The sequence below is a fragment of the Heptranchias perlo genome, chromosome 5, assembly GCF_035084215.1.
Source record: "Heptranchias perlo isolate sHepPer1 chromosome 5, sHepPer1.hap1, whole genome shotgun sequence".
In the NCBI taxonomy this organism is placed as follows: Eukaryota; Metazoa; Chordata; class Chondrichthyes; order Hexanchiformes; family Hexanchidae; genus Heptranchias; species Heptranchias perlo.
The window spans coordinates 94382185-94403969 of NC_090329.1; the positions used below are offsets into that span (position 1 = coordinate 94382185).

Genomic DNA, 21785 nt, shown 5'->3' on the forward strand with positions numbered 1-21785 from the left:
GTTTCAGCATGACTTTCATGCCTTTATCCGTTTGTACATTTTGCCTGCCGGTTTAACATTTTTTCTTGATCGAACCACAAACTGCTTTTATACAACAATTTTAAACAACAATTTTAAAGCTCAACAAAACTTGCTGATTCTAAATGCCAGCTGGATGTCCAAAGCAAGGAATGAGGCCAAATTCATTTGTCTAATAATGTTTTTTGTGGGAAGATTTTAATACTTCATGTGGGAGAAACTTATTAACTTTACCTTATAATGTAAGATGAAAGTTGATTTTTCTGTCAAGTGAATTTCACATCCGATTAAGTATTATATTGGGGAAAATGGATTGCTGAGTGAATTACAGGGTGACAATCCAGTGAAGGACTTCAGATAACTTATTAATTCACTTACACATTAGTTTTGCAGCTAATGAACATCATTAGAACCCTACAGTTGGATATCTGCCTTAAATTTACTTGGAGCAATCTGTTATCACTTATATTGGCCGGGAAGTTCCTGGAGACCTGCACCATTGGAATGGCATATCTACGTCATGGGGCCCATTTTCCAGTGAAAAAGTCCCAGTACGTGAGTTACGCCACTATTCACGCTACTCCATAATTTCCTGGGACTTTTGTGTTGCTGAAAACGTGAAAGGTTGGTTATTATGGCTCCAGCTCCCCACCACCCCCCCACCCCCACCACCATCTACCCCTTTCAAGACAATGGCAATTGTTTTCTCACTGCAGCCACTTAGACCATAACATAATGGTGCAGATGGGGTGATAGTCGCGTGATTTACATGATCCTCAGCTTGGGAGGATCATTAAAGCTTTGGTGGTTCATCTCTGCAGTCTGGAATTGATCTCTCACCTTTTTTTCTCTGCTTCTATATTACCAAGATCTTCAGTTTTGTCATTTTGGCCATTAGGAACATAGGAAGAGGAATAGGTCATTTACCTCCTCGAGCTTGTTCCACCATTCAATGAGATCATGGCTGATCTGTGACCTAACTCCATATTCAGAGTGCTGTGAGTCTGTTAAGGCAATACTTTCAGAACCCCCACCCCTCTCAGCGTGTGCAGAAGGTCAGGATTGCAATGGCCTTTCCACTGAGTATTCACTTATACATCATGGACGTGGAGGAGGAGGAGGAGTAGAGGCAGCAGGCACATGCATGAGGCACCATGGCCAGAGACTGCACCAAACTCGCTACTATCCCCCTGCCCCCCATCCTAGAGAGTGTACAGGGAATGAATGTCAGACCAGCAGCCGTTGGAGGAGTTGTGTGTACGAAGACTACACTTCACCTGGTAATGCAGGTGACCAAGACCCTCAAATTTTATGGTTCTGTTTCCTTCCAGTCATCCACTGGAGATCTCTGCAACACCAGCCAGGAGCTTGCGTGTGAGCTTGCATTCGACAAGTGACAGATGCCCTCATTTGTAGGGCATCAGATTTCAACAAATACGGCATGTCCCGTGTGGAGCAAAAAGGCAGGGCCATCAACCTCCATGTGTTTGCTGGCATCCCTAGAGTGCAGGGAGCTATCAAAGGTACCTATCCTATGGTGCAGGGGGCTATCAATGGTACCTTACCTAGGGTGCAGGAGGCTATCGATGGTACCTTCCATAGGGTGTAGGGGGTTATCAATGCTACCTTGTCTAGGGTACAGTGGGCTATCAATCGCAATTTTTTTTAAAATCCGTTCATGGGATGTGGGCTTCGCTGGCGAGGCCGGCCTTTATTGCCCAACCCTAATTGCCCTTGAGAAGGTGGTGGTGAGCCACCTTCTTGAACCGCTGCAGTCCGTGTGGTGAAGGTTCTCCCACAGTGCTGTTAGGAAGGGAGTCTCAGGATTTTGACCCAGCGACGATGAAGGAACGGCGATATATTTCCAAGTCGGGATGATGTGTGACTTGGAGGGGAACATGCAGGTGGTGTTGTTCCCATGTATCTGCTGCTCTTGTCCTTCTAGGTGGTAGAGGTCACGTGTTTGGGAGGTGCTGTCGAAGAAGCCTTGGCGAGTTGCTGCAGTGCATCCTGTGGATGGTACACACTGCAGCCATAGTGTGCCGATGGTGAAGGGAATGAATGTTTAGGGTGGTGGATGGGGTGCCAATCAAGCGGGCTACTTTGTCCTGGATGGTGTCGAGCTTCTTGAGTGTTGTTGGAGCTGCACTCATCCAGGCAAGTGGAGAATATTCCATCACACTCCTGACTTGTGCCTTGTAGATGGTGGAAAGGCTTTGGAGAGTCAGGAGGTGAGTCACTCGCCACAGAATACCCAGCCTCTGACCTGCTCTTGTAGCCACTTTATTTATATGGCTGGTCCAGTTAAGTTTCTGGTCAATGGTGACCCCCAGGATGTTGATGGTGGGGGATTCAGCGATGGTAATGTCGTTGAATGTCAAGGGGAGGTGGGTAGACTCTCTCTTGTTGGAGATGGTCATTGCCTGGCACTTGTCTGGCGCGAATGTTACTTGCCACTTATCAGCCCAAGCCTGGATGTTGTCCAGGTCTTGCTGCATGCGGGCTCGGACTGCTACATTATTTGAGGGGTTGCGAATGGAACTGAACACTGTGCAATCATCAGCGAACATCCCCATTTCTGACCTTATGATGGAGGGAAGGTCATTGGTGAAGCAGCTGAAGATGGTTGGGCCTAGGACACTGCCTTGAGGAACTCCTGCAGCAATGCCCTGGGGCTGAGGTGATTGGCCTCCAACAACCACTACCATCTTCCTTTGTGCTAGGTATGACACCAGCCACTGGAGAGTTTTCCCCCTGATTCCCATTGACTTCAATTTCGCTAGGGTCAATGCTGCCTTGATGTCAAAGGCAGTCACTCTCACCTCACCTCTGGAATTCAGCTCTTTTGACCATGTTTTTACCAAGGCTGTAATGAGGTCTGGAGCCGAGTGGTCCTGGCAGAACCCAAACTGAGCATCGGTGAGCAGGCTATTGGTGAGTAAGTTCTGCTTGATAGCACTGTCGCCGACACCTTCCATCACTTTGCTGATGATTGAGAGTAGACTGATGGGGCGGTAATTGGCCGGATTGGATTTGTCCTGCTTTTTGTGGACAGGGCATACCTGGGCAATTTTCCACATTGTCGGGTAGATGCCAGTGTTGTAGCTGTACTGGAACAGCTTGTCTAGAGGAGCAGCTGATTCTGGAGCACAAGTCTTCAGCACTACAGTCGGGATGTTGTTGGGGCCCATAGCCTTTGCTGTATCCAGTGCACTCAGCCATTTCTTGATATCACATGTATTGAATCGAATTGGCTGAAGACTGGCTTCTGTGATGGTGGGGATATCGGGAGGAGGCCGAGATGGATCATTCACTCGGCACTTCTGGCTGAAGATGGTTGCAAATGCTTCAGCCTTGTCTTTTGCACTCACGTGCTGGACTCCACCATCATTGAGGATGGGGATGTTCACAGAGCCTCCTCTTCCCGTTAGTTGTTTAATTGTCCATCACCATTCATGACTGGATGTGGCAGGACTGCAGAGCTTTGATCTGATTTGTTGGTTGTGGAATCGCTTAGCTCTGTCTATAGCATGTTGCTTCCGCTGTTTAGCATGCATGTAGTCCTGAGTTGTAGCTTCACCAGGTTGGCACCTCATTTTTTGGTACGCCTGGTGCTGCTCCTGGTATGCTCTTCTACACTCTTCATTGAACCAGGGTTGATCCCCTGGCTTGTTGGTAATGGTAGAGTGAGAAATATTCTGGGCCATGAGGTTACAGATTGTGATGGAATACAATTCTGCTGCTGCTGATGGCTCACAGCGCCTCTTGGATGCCCAGTTTTGAGCTGCTAGATCTGTTGTGAATCTATCCCATTTAGCACATTGGTAGTGCCACACAACACGTTGAATGGTGTCCTCAGTGCGAAGATGGGACTTCGTCTCCACGAGGACTGTGCGGTGGTCACTCCTACGAATACTGTAATGGACAGATGCATCTGCGACAGGTAGATTGGTGAGGACAAGGTCAAATTTAATACAGAGAAGTGTGAAGTGATACATTTTGGTAGGAAGAATGAGGAGAGGCAATATAAACTAAATGGTACAATTTTAAAGGGGGTGCAGAAACAGGGAGACCTGGGGTTCAAATACACAAATCTTTGAAGGTAGCAGGACAAGTTGAGAAGGCTGATAAAAAAGCATATGGAATCCAGCGCTTTATTAATAGAGGCATCGAGTACAAAAGTAAGGAAGTTATGCTGAACCTTTATAAAACACTGGTTAGGCCCCAACTGGAGTATTGTGTTCAATTTTGGGCACCACACTTTAGGAAAGATGTCAAGGCCTTAGAGAGGGTGCAGAAGAGATGTACGAGAATGGCACCAGGGATGAGGGACTTCAGTTATGTGGATAGATTGGAGAATTCTCCTTGGGTTGTTCTCCTTAGAACAGAGAAGGTTAGGTGAGATTTGATACAGGAGTTCAAAATCATGACTGGTTTTGATAGAGTAAATAAGAAGAAACTGTTTCCAATGGCAGAAGGATCGGTAACCGGGGGAAACAGATTGAAGGTGATCAGCAAAGAACCAGAGGTGACATGAAGAAACATTTTTTTATGCAGTGAGTTGTAATGATCTGGAATGCACTGCCTGAAAGGGTGGTGGAAGCAGGTTCAATAGTAACTTTCAAAAGCGAATTGGATAAATAGAATTATAGAAATTTACGGTAATCCCACTTTCCAGCACTTGGACTGTAGCCTTGTAGGTTATGGCACTTCAGGTGCACATCCAAGTCCTTTTTAAATGAGTTGAGGGTTTCTGCCTCTACCATCCTTTCAGGCAGCAAGTTCCAGACTCCCACCAACCACTGAGTGAAAAAATTTATCCTCAGCTCCCCTCTAATCCTTCTACCAATTACTTTAAATCTATGCCCCCTGGTCACTGACCCCTCTGCTAAAGGAAATAGGTCCTCCCTATCCACTCTATCTAGTCCTGACATAATTTTATACACCTCAATTAAATCTCCCCTCAGCCTCCTTTGTTCCAAAGAAAACGACCCCAGCCTATCCAATCTGTCATCATAGCTAAAATTCTCCAGTCCTGGCAACATCCTTGTAAATCTTCTCTGTTCCCTCTCTAGTGCAATCACATCTTTCCTGTAATGTGGTGACCAGAACTGTGCTCAGTACTCAAGCTGTGGCCTAATCAATGTTTTATGCAGTTCTAGCATAACCTCCCTGTTCTTATATTTTATGCCTCAGCTAATAAAGGAAAGTATCTTGAATGCCTTTTTAACCACCTTATCTACTTGTCCTGCAATACCCCAAATGCATTACCTCACACTTCTCCAGATTGAATTCCATTTGCCACTTTTCTGCCCACCTGACCAGTCCATTGATATCTTCCTGCAGTCTACAGCTTTCCTCCTCACTATCAGCCACATGGCCAATTTTTGTATCATCTGCAAACTTCTTGATCAAGCCCTCCCACATTCAAGTCCAAATCATTAATATATACCACAAAAAGCAAGGGACCTAGCTGAGCCTTGCGGAACCCCACTGGAAACAGTCTTCCAGTCGCAAAAACACCCGTCAACCATTACCCTTTGCTTCCTGCCACTGAGCCAATTTTGGATCCAACTTGCCACTTTCCCTTTTACTTTTTTGACCAGTCTGCCATATGGGACCTTGTCAAAAGCCTTGCTAAAATCCATGTACACTACATCAAACGCGTTACCCTCATCGACCTTCCTGGTTACCTCCTCAAAAAATTCAATCAAGTTAGTCAGACACGACCTTCCCTTAACAAATCCATGCTGACTGTCCTTGATTAACCCATGCCTTTCTAAATGACGATTTATGCTGTTCCTCAGAATTGATTCCAGCAATTGCCCACCACTGAGGTTAGACTGACTGGCCTATAATTACTCGGTCTATCTCTTTCTCTCTTTTTAAACAATGGTACAACGTTAGCAGTCCTCCAATCCTCCGGCACCACGCCTGTTGCCAGGGAGAATTGGAAAATGATGGTCAGAACCTCCGCTGTTTCCTCCCTTGCATCTCTTAACAGCCTGGGATACATTTCATCTGTGCCTGGTGATTTATCTACTTTCAAAGATGCTAATCCCCTTAATACTTCCTCTCTCACTATGTTTATCCTATCCAATATTTCACACTCCTCCTTAACTACAATCTCTGCATCAGCTCCCTCTTTTGTGAAGACAGACGCAAAGTATTCATTAAGTACCATACCCACATCCTCCCCTCCACACATAGGTTACCTTTTTAGTCTCTAATAAGCCCTACTGTTTCCTTAGTTATCCTTTTGCTCTTTATGTATTTGTAAAACATTTTTGGGTTTGCCTTAATTTTACTCGCCAGTATTTTTTCATGCCCTCTCTTTGCTTTCCTACTTTCCTTTTTAATTTCACCCCTGCCACTTTCTATACTCCTCTCGGCTAATACTTTTGAAGGGAAACCATTTACAGGGCTATGGGGGACAGAGCAGGAGAATGGGACTGATTGGACAGCTCCTTTAAAGAGCCGGCACAGGCACGATGGGCCAACTCCTGCGCTTGACGTACTAACGATGACGGTGAGCGTCGTTAGCCTCACTGTTACTCTCGACAGCCAATTTCTGGGCCGATGTCTTTCCGGCCATCTCGATGGTCTACCTGAATTGGGAATTACCTGCAACCCTGCCCTCGTTCCCCCCATGTGAATGGGGTGTGAGTCCCACTTGGGGCCAGGAGGAGGGCTGCTGAGATTGTGATTGGCAGAGGCGCGGCGAGGTGATTGTGACGCGGCGGGTCGGGGGCGGGATCTTTTTGTGCCCCGCCCCCTCCCTCCCACAAACAAACAAACAAACGAACCGACACCATTATCACCAACCGCACCCGAGCCTCCTCCAGCCCGGACCGGAGCACAGCTCAGCTTTACACCCAGCTCCCTCCCTCCCTCCCCCACAACCACTGCACGCAGGTCAGTAATCGGTTCTCACTCGGAACCTCTGTGTCGGGGTTTGTGCCTGCGGCCCGGACGGTTGTCGGTTACCGGGTTGCCATGATGTGAGGCGGGCCCCGGCGTTGCTAGGCCGCCCTTTTCAAAACACTGCCGAGGGCCGTCGCTGCTCCCGCCCGGGCCGCCGGCTCTGATTTCTCAAACTCGGGCCGGTCGGTTGTCCCGTGCGGTGTCTGCACTTTAAATAAATTGTGTGATTTATAGCGTGAGCCGCAATGGGTATATTTTAGCGGAGGGTAACACTATATATTTATAAATCACCCTTCGTATCTCCCGCAATTCTCTACATGGCGCTGGTGAGTTTTCCACTGAAATCTGATGGGTCCGTTTTTTAAAAAAAAATTTTGGTCAGCCAGATGGAATCTCGCCATCGGTTTTTAAGAGTCACAAATTCAAATTACTGAGAAATTGATAGGCTGCTAAGACTTCTGTTTGCTCAGTAGGGAGTGCACAGGGAGAAGCTAGGGATTGTGAATGAGCAGAGATATTTTAGGGATCCAAGTACAGAAATCACTAAAAGCTGGCAGACAGGTACAAAAAATAATTTTAAAAGGCTAATAAAATGTTGGCCTTTATCTCACAAGGGCTGGAATACAAAGGAGTGGAAGTTACGTTACTGCTATAAAGATCTCTGGTTATACCCCCATCTGGAGGACTGCATTCAGCTCTGGGCACTGCACCTCAGGAGGTCTTGGCCTTGGAGGGGGTGCGGTGCTAATTCACCAGAATGATACTGGGGCTAAAAAGGTTAACTCTTTGAGGATAGGTTGCATAGACTAGGCTTGTATTCCCTTAATTATACAGGATTATGGGGTGATCTAATTGAGACAATTAAAGGATTTGATAGGGTAGATAGAGAGAAACTATTTCCTCTGGTGGGGGAGTCCAGAACAAGGAGACAGAACCTTAAAAATAGAGCTAGGCAGTTGAAGGGAGATGTCAGGAAGCACTTTTTCACACAAAGGACAGTGGAAACCTGGAACACTCTTCCCCCAAAAAGCTGTTGTGGTTGGGTCAATTGAAAATTTCAAAACTGAGATTGATAGAATTTTGTTAGGCAAAGGTATCAAGGGATACAGAACCAAAGCAGGTAGATGGAGTTAAGATACAGATCAGCCATGATCTAACTGAATGGCAGAATGGGCTCAAGGGCTGAATGGCCTACATCTGTCCTTATGGTTCTAGTCTCTGTATGCTGATTTCTAGTTTAATGGAATTGTTAAGGTCACCTCTTCAGCTAGATAAAAAAAATGAAGAACTTCCATTTATAAAGTGCCTTTCATGACCTCAGGATGTCTGAGTGCTTTACAGTCAATGAAGTACCAACTTGCTACTTTTTCTGACTTCAAAAGCCATTTAAAAAAAAATCTATCTCCTTGACTGGGGTTTTGGTTTTCCCCACCCCAAATTTCTTCACGCCATGTTCATTGTCAACTAGTAAAGAGCTCTGAAATGTTATTTAATGTGAGTTGGCTGTAAGTTATTGCTGTTGTTGTAGAAACTTTTTTGGGAAGTAAGTACTTTAGAAAATAAAAAGAGTTGCAAGTATTGCAGCTTTAATGTATGTGAACTGATGTGCATTTCAAATGTTGTTTGCATAAAAATATAATTGTAATTCATTTTGCACTGTGTTTCTTGGTTCACAGGCCCAATACCCAGCCATATTTTAATAAATATCTTTTTGGGGGTCCAAGTAGTACAGTGGGTTAGATATTAACCTTCATCTCTGGGAAGCCGATTCTCCTGGCTGTAAAAGTCCTATGTGAAATGAACCATTCAATCTCGTTCCTATTGGGCATCAGTGCACAACATATAAAAGTGTACCGAATCCAATACTAGTACAATGTTATCCAGTACATTAGGCATTAGCCACATACGACTAATCAACAACAACTTGCATTTATATAGTGCCTTTAACGTAGTAAAACATCCCAAGGCACTTCAAGGAGCATTATCAAACAAAATTTGTCACCGAACCACGTAAGGAGGTATTAGGACAGGTGACTAAAAGCTTGGTCAAAGAGGTAGATTTTAAAGAGCGTCTTAAACGAGGAGAGAGGCGGAGAGGCTTAGGGAGGGAATTCCAGAGCTTAGGGCCTAGGCAGCTGGAGGCACGACCACCAGTGGCGGAGCGATTTAAAATCGGGGATGCACAAGAGGCAGAATTGGAGGAGCATAGAGATCTCTGAGGATTGTAGGGCTGGAGGAGGTTACAGAGATAGAGAGGGGTGAGGCCATCGAAGTATTTGAAAACAAGGTGAGAATTTTAAAATTGAGGTGTTCCTGGAACAGGAGCCAATGTAGGTCAGCAAGCACAGAGGTGATGGGAGAACTGGACTTGGTGTGAGTTAGGATACGGGCAGCAGAATTTTGGATGAGCTCAAGTTTATGGAGGGTGGAAGTTGGGAGGCCAGCCAGGAGAGCATTGAAATAGTCCAGTCAGGAGGTAACTAAGGCATGGATGAGGGTTTCAGCAACAGATGAGCGGAGGCAGGGGTGGAGACGGGCAGTGCTACGAAGGTGGAAGTAGGTGGTCTTGGTGATGGAGCAGATGTGTGGTCGGAAGCTCATCTCGGGGCCAAATAGGATGCCAAGGTTGCGAACGGTCTGGTTCAGCCTCACAGTTGCTAGGGAGAGGGATAGAGTCGGTGGCTAGGGAACAGAGTTTGCGGTGGGGACCAAAAACAATGGTTTCGGTCTTCCCAATATTTAATTGGAGGAAATTGTTGCTGGATGTCGGACAAGCAATGTGACAAATGAGATAGTGGAACGTTCGAGGGAGGTGGTTGTGAGGTAGAGCTGGGTGTCGTCAGCGTACATGTGGAATCTGACGTGTTTTCAGATGATGCCGCCGAGGGGCAGCATGTAGATGAGAAATAGGAGGGGGCCAAGGATAGATCCTTGGGGGACTCCAGAAATGAGTGCGGGAACGGGAAGAGAAGCCATTACAGGTGATTCTCTGGCTACGACTGGATAGATAAGAATGGAACCAGGCGAGTGCAGTCCCACCCAGCTGGTTGACTGAGGAGAGACGTTGGAGGAGGATGGTGTGGTCATTTGTCAAAGGCTGCAGACAAGTTGAGAAAGATGAGGAGGGATAGTTTACCATCGTCACAGTCGCATAGGATGTCATTTATGACTTTGATAAGGGCCGTTTCAGTACTGTGGCAGGGGTGGAAACCTGATTGGAGAGATTCAGACATGGAGTTGTGGGAAAGATGGGCACGGATTTGGGAGGCGACAACATGTTCAAGGACTTTGGAGAGGAAAGGGAGGTTAAAGATGAGGTGATAGTTTGCAAGGACAGGTGAGTTTTTTGAGGAGGGCAGTGACGACGGCAGATTTGAAGGGGAGAGGGACGGTACCTGAGAAGGAACAGTTAACAATCCGTTAGTCGGGAATCCAGATGTGGCTAGTTGCATTTTTCATTAATAAAAAATGAGTAATAGACACAGTTATTGACCATGTGATCTCAATACTCATTTTTGCACAATGTACGGTTGTGTACTTTAACTATTTTGTGCATTTGTTGATAAAATAGTAAGATATGAAAAGCAGAGTTTTTTGATCATGTTGAGTGCTTTACTTTCATGGTTACTGAATGTTGGTAGGTGCTTGTTAGGTAAATATACATATGTGAAGTATATTTACTCGTATTGTGTATGTAAGATGTTTTTCACTAAAATTAATGTGTAGCTAAAATAGTGTTGCCATAGCCATATCTGTTTGCTAGTCAGCAATTTTTATTTGACAACACTGGCTTATGAATCCCTTTGGAAAAACTAGTTTTCAGCACCCACAGAACACATACAAAACTTAGATACAAAGTAACATAATCTTCAGTACAGTAAATTAATTCTCAAAAACTGCATTCTAAAGATATATTGGCTGATTGTTTCAAGACACGACAATGGCAATAAGGTAACTTCAATTTTGCTGTCTAAAATCAGGAAGGAAATCAGAATGACCGAAAATATGCACAGATAGACTTGTGTTTTGACTGACTCAAGTGGACACATTCCCAGCAACTTTTTTTTTCCCCAAAAAGTTTCTGCTAATTTTACAGCTATTTGTAAAGATTAATTTTACAGGGCTACCTGATTTTACAAAATTCCTTGCAACCTGTGTGTCCTACAGCATATTGGTATAAAGATCTTAAATAGGCTTAGTGACAACACTGAAAGAATAAATGTTCTCATGTACTTTTGATAATCTTGTTGTGCGGGGTCCTTTAGGGAAGAGTGACCATAACATGAAAGAATTCTTCAATAAGATGGAAAGTGAAGTAGTCCAATCCAAAACTAGGGTCCTAAATCTAAACAAAGGAAACTACAAAGGTATGAGGAGTGAGTTGGCTATGATAGATTGGGAAGCTTCATTAAAAGGCATGACGGTGGATAGGCAATGGCTAACATATAAGGAGCGAATGCATGAATTGCAACAATTATACATTCCTTTCTGGGGCAAAAACACAAAAGGAAATGCAACTCAACCATGGCTAACAAAAGAAATTAAGGATAGTATTAGATTCAAAGAGGAGTCATATAAAGTTGCCAGAAAAAGTAGCAAGCCTGAGGATTGGGAGCAGTTTAGAATTCTGCAAAAAAGGACCAAGAGATTGATTAAGAGGGGAAAAATAGAGCATGAGAATAAACTTGCAAGGAACATAAAAGTGGACTGTAAAAGCTTCTTCAAGTATGTAAAAAGAAAAAGATTACTGAAGACAAATGTAGGTGCCTTACAGTCAGAAATGGGAGAATTTATAATGGGGAACAGGGAAATGGCAGAGCAATTAAACAAATACTTTGGTTCTGTCTTCACGGAAGAGGACACAAATAACTTCCCAGAAATGCTAGGGAACCAAGGGACTAGTGAGCAGGAGGAATTAAAGGAAATTAGTATTGGTAAAAAAAAATAGTGCTGGAGAAATTAATGGGACTGAAAGCCGATAAATCCCCAGGGCCTGATAATCTGCATCCCAGAGTACTAAAAGACCGATGGAATTAGTGGATGCATTAGTTGTCATCTTCCAAAATTCTATAGATTATGGAACAGTTCCTGCAGATTGGAGGGTGGCAAATGTAACCCCACTATTTAAAAAAGGAGGGAGAGAGAAAACAGGGAACTACAGACTGGTTAGCCGAACATCAGAAATAGGGAAAATGCTAGAGTCTATTATAAAGGATGTGATAACAGGACACTTGGAAAATATCAACAATATTAGACAAAGTCAACATGGATTTATGAAAGGGAAATCATGTTTGACGAACCTACTGGAGTTTTTTGAGGATGTAACTGGTAGAATAGATGAGGGAGAACCAGTGGATTGGTTTATTTGGATTTTCAGAAGGCCTTTGATAAAGTCCCACATAAGAGGTTAGTGTGCAAAATTAAAGCACATGGGATTGGGGGTAATATACTGGCATGGATTGAAAATTGGTCAACGGACAGGAAACACAGAGTAGGAATAAATGGGTCTTTTTCGAGGTGGCAGGCGGGGTACCGCAAGGATCCGCGCTTGGACCTCAGCTATTCACCATATATATCAATGATTTGGATGAGGGAACCAAATGTAATATTTCCAAGTTTGCTGATGAGACAAAACTAGGTGGGATTGTGAGTTGTGAGGAGGATGCAGAGGCTTCAAGGCGATTTAGACAAGTTGAGTGAGTGGGCAAATATATGGCAGGTGCAGTATAATGTGGATAAATGTGAAGTTATTCACATTGGAAGGAAAAACAGAAAGGCAGAGTATTATTTAAATGGTGATAGATTGGGGAATGTTGATGTACAAAGGGACCTGGGTAACCTTGTACACCAGTCACTGAAAGCAAACATGCAGGTGCAGCAAGCAGTTAGGAAGGCAAATGGTATGTTGGCCTTCATTGCAAGAGGATTTGAGTACAGGAACAAGGATGTTTTACTGCAGTTATACAGAACCTTGTTGAGACCAGACCTGAAGTATTGTGTGCAGTTTTGGTCTCCTTACCGAAGAAAGGATATACTTGCCATAGAGGCAATGCAGCGAAGGTTCACCAGACTGATTCCTGGGATGGCAGGACTGTTGTATGAGGAGAGATTGGGTTGACTCGGCCTGTATTCACTCGAGTTTAGAAGAATGAGAGGGGATTTCATTGAAACATAAAATTCTGACCGGGCTAGATGACTGGATGCAGGGAGGATGAGGGGTCACAGTCTCAGGATACAGGGTAGGACATTTAGGACTGAGATGAGGAGAAATTTCTTCACGCAGAGGGTGGTGAACCTGTGGAATTCTCCACCACAGAAGGCTGCGGAGGCCAAGTCACTGAATATGTTTAAGAAGGAGTTAGATAGATTTCTAGACTCAAAAGGCATCAAGGGGTATGGGGAGAGAGCGGGAATATGGTATTGAGATAAAGGATCAGCCATGATCATATTGAATGGCGGAGCAGGCTTGAAGGGCTGAATGGCCTACTCCTGCTCCTATTTTCTATGTTTCTATGTTTCCAGTGATTACACAGTTGATTGTAAGTACACAGAAATTGAAAATCCAAGAACACAAGAACCAACACGAGGGAAAAGCCTACTTGACCTTGTCCTCACCAATCTACCTGTCGCAGATGCATCTGTCCATGACAGTATTGGTAGGAGTGACCACCGCATCGTCCTCGTGGAGACAAAGTCCCGTCTTTGCACTGAGGATAGTGTTGTGTGGCACTACCACTGTGCTAAATGGGATAGATTCAGAACAGATTTAGCAGCTCAAAACTGGGCATCCATGAGGCGCTGTGGGCCATCAACAGCAGCAGAATTGTATACCAACACAATCTGTAACCTCATGGCCCAGCATATCCCTCACTCTACCATTACCAACAAGCCAGGGGATCAACCCTGGTTTAATGAGGAGTGTAGAAGAGCATGCCAGGAGCAGCACTAGGCGTACCTAAAAATGAGGTGCCAACCTGGTGATGCTACAACTCTAGGACCACTTGCACGCTAAAGAGCGGAAGCAACATGCTATAGACAGAGCTAAGCGATTCCACAACCAACGGATCAGATCAAAGCTCTGCAGTCCTGCCAAATCCAGTCGTGAATGGTGGTGGACAATTAAACAACTAACGGGAGGAGGAAGCTCTTTAAACATCCCCATCCTCAATGATGGCAGAGTCCAGCACGTGAGTGCAAAAGACAAGGCTGAAGTGTTTGCAACCATCTTCAGCCAGAAGTGCTGAGTGGATGATCTATCTCTGCTTCCTCCCGATATCCCCACCATCACTGAAGCCAGTCTTCAGCCAATTCGATTCACTCCACGTGATATCAAGAAACGTCTGAGTGCACTGGATACAGCATAGGCTATGGGCCTCGAAAGCATCCCACCTGCATTGCTGAAGACTTGTGTTCCAGAACTAGCTGCGCCTCTAGCCAAACTGTTCCAGTACAGCTACAACACTGGCATCTATCCGACCATGTGGAAAATTGCCCAGGTATGCCCTGTCCACAAAAAGCAGGACAAATCCAATCTGGCCAATTACCGCTCCATCAGTCTACTCTCAAGCATCAGCAAAATGATGGAAGGTGTCTTCGACAGTGCTATCAAGCGGCACTTACTCACCAATAACCTGCTCACCGATGCTCAGTTTGGGTTCTGCCAGGACCACTCGGCTCCAGACCTCATTACAGCCTTAGTCCAAATATGGACAAAAGAGCTGAATTCTAGAGGTGAGGTGAGAGTGACTGCCCTTGACATCAAGGCAGCATTTGATAGCGTGTGGCACCAAGGAGCCTTAGTAAAATTGAAGTCAGTGGGAATCAGGGGGAAAACTCTCCAGTGGCTGGAGTCATACCTAGCACAAAAGGAAGTTGGTAGTGGTTGTTGGAGGCCAATCATCTCAGCCCCAGGACATTGCTGCAGGAGTTCCTCAGGGCAGTGTCCTAGGCCCAACCATCTTCAGCTGCTTCATCAATGACCTTCCCTCCATCATAAGGTCAGAAATGGGGATGTTCGCTGATGATTGCAGTGTTCAGTTCCATTCGCAACCCCTCATAATGAAGCAGTCCGTGCCCTCATGCAGCAAGACCTGGACAACATCCAGGCTTGGGCTGATAAGTGGCAAGTAACATTCGTGCTAGGCAATGACCATCTCCAACAAGAGAGTCTAACCACCTCCCCTCGACAGTCAACGGCATTACCATCGCCGAATCCCCCACCATCAACATCCTGGGGGTCACCATTGACCAGAAACTTAACTGGACCAGCCATATAAATACTGCGGCTTCAAGAGCAGGTCAGAGGCTGGGTATTCTGCGGCGAGTGACTCACCACCTGACTTCCCAAAGCCTTTCCACCATCTATAAGGCACAAGTCAGGAGTGTGATGGAATACTCTCCACTTGCTTGGATGAGTGCAGTTCCAACAACACTCAAGAAGCTTGACACCATCCAGGACAAAGCAGCCTGCTTGATTGGCACCCCATCCACCACCCTAAACATTCACTCCCTTCACCAGCGGCGCACTGTGGTTGCAGTGTGTACCACCCACAGGATGCACTGCAACAACTCGCCAAGGCGTCTTCGACAGCACCTCCCAAACCTGCGACCTCTACCACCTAGAAGGACAAGGACAAGGGCAGCAGGCACATGGGAACGACACCTGCACGTTCCCCTCCAAGTCACACACCATCCCGACTTAGGAATATATCGCCGCTCCTTCATCGCCGCTGGGTCAAAATCCTGGAACTCCCATCCTAACAGCACTGGGAGAACCTTCACCACACGGACTGTAGCGGTTTAAGAAGGTGGCTCACCACCACCTTCCCAATGGCAATTAGGAATAGGCAAAAATGCTGGCCTCGCCAGCGATGCCCACATCCCATGAACAAATAATTTTTAAAAAATTTGCTTCGGTTTTTCCTTTCTGGTAACTGAATAACTTTAGTTGTCACTTTTTTTCACCTCTGTCATAAACGTTATCTTGTTTTTTTAACTGAGTTGCATTTGGACAACTTCCGTATAAACTGCACAACTTGTTTTTTTTCTAAGGGTGAGACTCTTTCAAAATCTATCTTTCCTTTGTTCCTTTCTCTGGCCAAATGGGACACAGGTTTATACCTGCATTCCCACACACTGTGTTTCTCGTCTCAGTCGTACCGTAGAGTCTGGCAAGCAGTCTAATACTTTCCCATAGGAAGATAAGTAGAAGAAAAAAAAAATCAGGGCTAACGCCCCAGGTTGTTCTCACATAAACGAGCAGCCAGTTTCAGCCGTAGCCTTGGTGCCGGTTGCTCTCTGTTAGATGAGGAATATCTAGCAAAAGGGACAAAGGGGAGATATCTTTTGAAGGAGTTTCTCTCCTAAAAAAAACATTGAGCAGTTTATGCAGAAGTTGACCACATAGTTCTTACTGAGGCTGTCAGTGTAGCACTTCCTGCGGATATTTTTTCCCACTGTCCCAATTCTTCAATAACGAGTCCCTGAATAGGTGGTTGTTCAACATTTCTAGGTTTAGCTAGCTGGGTGACTGATTCCTCATTCGATTTGACACAGTTAACCATTTTTTTTAATGGCTTAAACTAAATAAATTGCTGAGAAAAATAAAATCTTTTAAATTTTTGATCCTTTTTCTGGAATTTGTGCAGTTGGTAGTAAATTGTCTGCCTGGCTATTCAGTACACTCAGGTATCGTAATTCCTCAGGAGGAGGGTGGAACTTGCAACTCCGATGAGCGCACACATGCACACATTGGGGTGGCATGGTGCAGTGGGCATTGCAGTTGCCCAGCTACAGGATGACAATGATAATGCCCATGAGCCGTCGCCTCTTCCCTCTTCCCTCCTGTTCCATGTTCTTCTCCTTCCCAAGAGTGCCTACCTCTGGAAAGTTGTGGGTTCAAACCTATTCCAGGACTTGAGCACATAATCTCGGCTGACACTCCATGCAGTCCTCAGAGAATGCTTTTATGTTAGGATGCATTCCTTTGAATGAGAAGTTAAAACAAGACTCTGCCTGCTTGTTAAGTTCGACATTGAACATCCAGTGGTACGACTCAAAGTTCTAAGGTCGAGCTCAGAGTTCCTCCCTTAACCAAAACTACTGCAAACTGATTGTTCATCTCATTGTTGTGTGAAAATTGGCTGCTGTGCATGCCATCATAGAAATTGTAGAGATTTGTAGTGCAGAAGGAGGCCATTCATCCCATTGTGTCTCTGCTAGAGCAGTCCAAAACTAATCTGACTATCCTGCTCTCACCCCATTGCCCTATGCCTTCCTCTGCTTCAAATATTTATCCACTTTTGCCCTAAAAGATGCACTGGTCTTTGCCTCAACCACTCCCTGTTCCATGCTCCAACAAATCCCTGTGTAAAGAAATTTCTCCTAACCCCTCTCCTCAATTTCTTGGTGACAATGTTAAATGAATAGCCTCTTATCACTGAGTCCCCAACCAGAGGAAATAGTCTTTCCCTATTCACTCTGCCAAAACCCTTCATAATTTAAAAAAATATTAATTTTTCTCTTAGCCTTATCTTCTTCGATGGAAATTTTGCCAATATCTCCAGTCTCTACTCATAACTATAATTCTCCATCCCTGGAGTCATCCTACTGAATCTATACTGTATGCTCTCTGGCTTTAATGTCCTTTCTATAATGGGGTGCCAAAATTAAGAACAGTACTCTCATTATGCTGGGAAAATGCTGGAATTCATTATTAAGGGCGTGGTAACAGGACACTTGGAAAATCATAATATGATTAGGCAGAGTCAACATGGTTTTATGAAAGGGAAGTCATATTTGACAAATCTATTAGTTTTTTGAGGATGTAACTAGCAAGGTAGATAAAGGGGAACCATTGGATGTAGTATATTTGGATTTTCAAAAGGCATTCGATAAGATGCAACACGAAAGGTTGTTACACAAAATAAGGGCTGATGGGGTTGGGGGTAATATATTAGCAAGGATTGAGGATTGGTTTACGGACAGAAGGCAGAGAGTAGGAATAAACGCGTCATTTTCAGGTTGGCAGGCTGTCACTAGTGGGGTGCCAGAAGTATCAGTGCTTGGGCCTCATCAATTTACAATCTATATTAATGACTTAGATGAAGGGACGGAGTGTAATGTATCCAAGTTTGCTGATGATACAAAGCTATGTGGGAAAGTAAGCTGTGAAGAGGACACAGAGTCTGCAAAGGGATCTAGACAGATTAAGTGAGTGGGCAAGAAGGTGGCAGATGGAGTATAATGTGGGGAAATATGAGGTTATACACTTTGGTAGGAAGAATAGAAAAACAGAATATTTTTTAATTGGTGAGAAACTATTAAATGTTGGTGTTCAGAGGGATTTGGGTGTACAAGAAACACAAAAAGTTGGTACATTAAGCAATTAGGAAGGCAAATGGTACAAGAGTAAGGAATTGTACAGGGCTTTGGTGAGACCACACCTGGAGTACTGTGTATAGTTTTGGTCTCCTTACCTAAGGAAGGATATACTTGCCTTAGAGGTGGTGCAACAACGGTTCACTAGATTGATTCCTGAGATGAGAGGGTTGTCTATGAGGAGAGGTTGAGTAGAATGGACCTGTACTCTGGAGTTTAGAAGAATGAGAGGTGATCTCATTGAAACATATAAGATGCTGAGAGGCCGTTTCCCCTGGCTGGAGAGTCTAGAACTAGGGGGCATAGTCTCAGGATAAGGGATCGGCCATTTAGGATTGAATTGAGGAGAAATTTCTTCACTCAGATGGTTGTGAATCTTTGGAATTTTCTACCCCAGAGGGCTATGGATGCACAGTTGTTGATTATATTCAGGGTGAGATAGATAGACTTTTGGACTCGAGGGGAATCGTGGGATATGGGGATTGGGTGGGAAAGTGGAGTTGAAGTTGAAGATCAGCCATGATCTTATTGAATGACGGAGCAGGCTCCAGGGGCCACATGGCCTACTCCTGCTCCTATATCTTGTGTTCTTATTGGGACCTAACCAATGTTGTGTACAAATCTATCATCATTTCTTGTCAAATTTTGTGGGGGGTTTTTTGACCATTTTTCCACAGAAAGGGTTTAAACATTTAAGTTGTGTGATGTGTTTTAAATTAAATTTGCTCAGGTTGAAAATTATCCTTACAGCCATATGCCACATCCACTGCGAAAAAGAGTTTATGGGCTCTATTTTCGCACCCGCGATCGGGTGCGTTCATGGCGGGGGGGCTGCGAAAATCCAGGATTCCCGGGCGGGTCCGGAGCCCTGCTCCAACCTGCCCACTTCCGGGTTCCCCAGTGACGCGCTCACAAGTACGCGCAGCCCCCGCATGTGGGACTCCTGCCAGCAATTAAAGCCGGCGGGGTGCCACTTAAAGTACTTGAACAGGTACTTCAGGTTGTTTACAGACCTGATTTACCTGATATCTTGGGAGGGATTGGATTTTGCAATTAACTGAGACTGTTTTCCGTACTGGAGAAACACTCCCAGTTGAAATGGACGTGTTGCAGCCACCAGCCTGTGGCAGCTGCAAAGGTCCATTTGACAGGTTTGGGGGGGGGGGGCGGGGGGAAGACCCTCACTCGTTGCAGGAGGCCACTCTGTCGCTTTGGACAAAGTTTGGCCTCCACCACCCTCCTAACAATCAAATGCATAAACTTGCACACTTACCCTGGTGTCCAGACACACGTACCTACCTTGCGGACCCCCTCAGATGTACATCTTCCGGATGGGGGCCGCCGTAGCTGCAGTCATGACCTCCTCGGAGGGCGAACAGCATCGCCGGCCACGCCGTCCACCTCTGACACGTGGAGCTCCACAACACAGTGCTGTGACACATCCACCTGCACAGCAGGAGGGAGGGCAACCGCAGAGAGAGATGTGGCACTACCCTCGCCACAGGGTCTACAGATCGAGGCTCAGCTTCCTGGAACTCTCTGAGCAACAGTGCACATGGAGGCTCAGAGTCACTCGACATGTAGTCGTGGACATCTGCAGCCTCCTTCATGCCGAGCTGCTCCCGGCTGGCCCGAGCACCATCTTCTTACCTGTCGCTGTCAATGTCACCACTGCCCTCAACAACTTCTCCTCCGCATCCTTCCAGGGTGCCACCGGGGACATCGCCGGCATCTCTCAGTAGTCTGCACAAAAGAGCCCTGCAAATACACCTACATCCACTCTGCAGTGTCACAATGGGTGGCATCAAGTGTGCGTGTTCATGGTGAACCCCATGAAAGGGACCTATTCCACAAGCCAGTCAAGAATAGGCAAGACATGGCAGTAGTGGTGATCATATTTATTGTGCATGTGAAACAAAACAAATATAAATGAAAAACATGACAATTTGTCAGACACCCTTGTGCATTCCCTTTGTGCTCACAAAACCTTCGTCTTGCGTTTCCGGGAACCCCTACGTGGTGCTACCCCTGTGGCTTCAGCAGAGGTAGTGGCAGGTTCCTCTTGTCCATGCCTTGACCGATGAGATGCTTTGGGCCGGCGCCCTCTGGGTTTGGGTGCCCGTGAGTGCCCCTCCAAAGACTGCTCCACCTGCACCTGTGCAGGGGCAGACTCGGCCACCTGGAGAGGGGGCAGCATTGTGGGTACTGGTTGAGAGGGGGGCAACGGGTGAGACGTGGGAGCTCTTTGAGTGGCGTCCCCACTTCCATGTCCCCTTTCACCATCATCCCTCTCGTGGCCCAGGCCCACATCACTCCTTCCACTCTGCTGGACGGCAGTTTGGAGGACTTGTGTGAGGCCTTGGAAGGCCACCTGTAAAGTATCTGTCAGCCTGTTCAAGGTGGCAGAATGTTGCTCACCCTGAATCCGAATGGCGGTTGTCAGGGCCTGAATGGACTCATTGTTGAGCCGTGCTTGACGCTCGAGGGAGGCTAGCCTTTCCTCCATCGCAGACATTCCCGCACCTACCCGCGACACTATCTGAGATGTCTTCACATCCCTGCGACACTATCTGGGAGATACCCGCCTGTACTTGTGCCACCATTCCCCTCATGCAGGAGTTGGACTCCTCCATCCTCTGCGTGATTGTGGAGAGTGCGCGTGGCACCTGTTCCAGTACCTCGGCAATGTGCTGCTACCCCTCGATGACTCTCCTTTTCATGGCTGGCCCCCAGGGTTCAGCATCTGGGTCCAGCTGAGCGGAGCCTGGAGAAGAGTGCTCCCACCGACGCCGACACTCCACGGCTGCCCCTGCCACCAGGGTCTGCTCGTGCTCACGTGCATGGTGACTCACCATGTGCAAGCCCAACCAAGTGAGAACCCACCGAGGTGCATGTATCTGCGCTGGTGGATGCATGGCTCAGATGTGACGATGGACCCTCAGATCGGCAGGTCCTCTGAGGAATCGCCCTCCATGGTCACTGCACTCGCAGATGGCCCTGCAAGAGAACAGAAAGCAATATTAGGCATGTGAACAGATGTTGAGGTGCTGCAGATGCCAAGTGATGCTAAGATCATTCGCTACCATGAGTGCTGAGTGTTAACTTTCTGTCACTGGCCGCTTGTGCAATCCCAGCCTCGGCATCCGCCAGGGACAGGCACTCCAGCGTGCGGCTGATGTCCAATGCCTGCTGCTCCGCGTCCGTTAGGACCACCTGGTGTGGCGAGCCCCCTCCGGTCCGTGCCATTTCCCGGGCGTTCTGGCATCTCTTCTCCTATCAAGGCAAAACACAGGCGTGATTGAGTGATGGTTGCATGGTGACCCGCTGCATGCATTGGTGTGGGTGGGGTTGAGCGTGAGGGAGATGCATGGGAGGGTGCATGTGCAACATAGCCATGATATTGTATGAGGATTGGGTTGCATGGTAGTGTTCGAATGGGGACGGGGCGGTGAGTACATGCAGGC

At 46.2% G+C, this 21785-nt stretch overlaps 1 protein-coding gene across 7 annotated transcripts in view; it reads left to right on the forward strand.

Moving 5' to 3' along the window:
* The window catches only part of ahi1 (Abelson helper integration site 1), a 344784-nt gene that overhangs the window by 59106 nt on the left and 263893 nt on the right, over positions 1-21785 (forward strand). For 6 of the 7 annotated variants that reach the window (XM_067984826.1, XM_067984829.1, XM_067984830.1 and 3 more), the window contains exon 1: positions 6823-6933. The exons of the other annotated variant lie outside the window; for it this stretch is intronic. The gene's annotated coding sequence lies outside the window, so the exon portion shown is untranslated. Of the gene's footprint in view, positions 1-6822; positions 6934-21785 lie in introns of those variants that run through there. 7 annotated transcript variants of the gene reach the window in all.